This window comes from Tupaia chinensis, unplaced genomic scaffold, assembly GCF_000334495.1.
Source record: "Tupaia chinensis unplaced genomic scaffold, TupChi_1.0 Scaffold000059_1, whole genome shotgun sequence".
NCBI classification, from domain to species: Eukaryota; Metazoa; Chordata; class Mammalia; order Scandentia; family Tupaiidae; genus Tupaia; species Tupaia belangeri.
In genome coordinates, this window is record NW_006159517.1 from 203,351 (window position 1) to 206,028 (window position 2,678).

Sequence of the window (2,678 nt, forward strand, 5' to 3'; positions counted from 1 at the left end):
AACCACAATCCGGCCTTCCTTGCTGTCCACCGTTGCACTGGAAGTACCGCGTGGGATGCATGGTTTCATGGGTACCATATGATATTATTATTACAGTATCGAATGAGTGATATGTGTCTATCTCCTCGCTTCCCCCAGCATGCAGTCATGGTCATGAGGAACCAGATTCCTCCAGAGCCTTCTGGGCACATGCTCAGTATCCAGTCACCCTAGATAGGCTGAACTCTGATGAAGGATTCCTGATCGTCACTTTTTAACAGAGCGCTTCAGAGTAAACCTTGTCTTGGTCAAAAGAAGCTCCCATGAGTACCTAACTGGTTTGAGAGGGATGCCAGACTCTTCTCCCCCAATTTTTTAGGTCCATGCCTGATAAGCAAACTGGTGTATAAAACTGGAAAGGCATGAAGGCCACTGTTCCCTGCCTCCCATTCCCACTTTAGTCCTCAGGTTTCCCAGTGGGAAATTCAGAACAATAGACCTACAGACAATAGCAGCTCAGGCTCTGGGGAATCTCAGGACTGGATGGTGAGGGTTGGAGCAGGGCAGCTGCAGCCCGTGGTCCTCCATTCTTTTCTTCCTTCCTGCACTCCAGTCTGTTACTTGCATACACCTTGAGGAAAGCTCTTTTCCCTGCCTCAGTATCTGCAGTGGAGCTTTCTCTACTGTGTGATCCCTTCCTTAGAGCATCGCCAACCTCAACAGCTTTCCTTCCTGTGCGCAGTCCTCCAGTGACTCCCTGCCTTCCCTTCCCCATCACTCAGCAACCCCCAGCCCGGCCCTGCTGTTCTCGCCCTGCTGTTCTCAGCCCTGCTGTTGTCACTGCAGAGAGTGGAACTCACTCGGGTCCTCTCTCAGTCTCTGCCTCTATGTCCCTGGCCAGCAGTGGTGGGATGTCAGGCTCTGGGGACTGAACCAATCTGCTTTCCTTCCCAAGGGTGTTGGGTATTGTCCTTTCTAAGTAGGAAACCTGTAGTGCTCTGGTCTTAGGCTCTAGTCTGTTTCTTCAGGGGAGAGGACAAAAGTGTGTTCCTAGAGGTCTTGGTGGATTGAGCTAATGGTGGTGCTCAACCCTGCTGTACTGGGGAGGCTTTTCACAATGTGGATGGTGTGGCCTGAGCACCCACTACGTTTTTATAGTCTTCCATGGCGACTGTAACGTGTGTGGTGCAGATGGAGGACCAGTTACAGGGAAGGGCTCTGTAAAGGGAACCATAGCTGGATTCCCCGTCTAGGCCTAGCTGCCCACCTGAGGGTTGGCCTCTCTGGTTTGGAGTCGGCGGAGATGAGGGTGTGAGAATGTTGAAGGTGGGGAAGATGCCATCATCTCCAGGTTAGGGATCTTGTGTCTCCTTTTTCCACAAGAGAGTGCAAAAGTATAAATTAAATTACAAGACAAGCCTTACCTTGCTGTTCTCCCCCCATGTTGTCCTAATCCTATCTCTCATCAAAATCAAATCTCAGGGACCAGATGGTCGTGCAGTAATAATACAACAGGACCCACAGGGGAAGGTCCTGGGTTCCCACAGGGACACCTCTGGGAGCACATGTGTGTACATGCCTGTGATCCAGGCTGGCTGAGACTGGGCATGGAGTGGAGTGAGGACCCTGGTAGTGGAGTGCCTGTCCCTGTCTCTCTCTTTCTCTCTTGGAAGAAATAAATAAACTTAAAACAAATAAAACTTTCAATTTAGAAAACATTCATAAGTATTTAATTATCTCTGTGTAAAGCTCCATGTTGGTGGGACTGGGATCAAAAAATCTCAGAGTTGGGAGGGGCATTTGGAAGTTCTAATCCAAACACTTCCTGTTATAAGAATCCCTCCACCATAAACCAGTGGAAGCGGGTCAGCAAGCCTCCTGATAATACTTGAAGGGACAGGAGCTCACTGCCTCACAGGCCGTCCTCTCCCATACTGGCTAGCTTTAATCCATCAAAGTCACAATTTATCATGAAGACTAAGTTGCTATTTGGTGAACTTTGAGTATGAGCAGTTCCGGCCTTGAGGCACACTATACAACATCACAATCAAATCAACTTCATTATTTATGATGCCGCCTGGCGAGGGGTGTGCCCACCACCTGTGGTTTCTTATTTAAACTAATTATTCTGTTGCATGAGTGCTAAACTCAGCTATTTCTATGCCAACAATAACATTTTAAATTGCTCTATCTTTTAAAGTAATTTTGGTACTCTAGGGCATTGTCCTGGTCCCCAACCCAGAGGCAGGGAGCCTCTTATCTTCAGCATCTAAATATTCCTCCCATCCCCTGACCCCTATGCTGGCCCATGATGTCCCTGCTTTAGACAAGGAACTTAAAAATATTCAAGGAAAATGTGTATCATAAAAACATTAAAACAGGGACCTGCAGATGGCATAATGGTTACATCACTGGACTCCCACGTAGCTGACTGTGGTTCAAGTCCTGCACCTGGCAGCTTGAACCTCATGCCAGGCACGTGTGTATATGTGCCCAAAGTCCCCAGAGAAGAATGGAGGAGAAGGGATTGCAGTGTGGTCATCCCCACAGTGGGTGATTTCTTGCTTTCTGTCTCTCTGGTGAGCACACGTGTCCTATAGCAAAAACCTCTAAAAAAATATGAAAACAAAAACAAAGTATGAATTTAAAAATCATTAGCATAAAAACAAACTCATACTTTAAACAATAATTATTTAATT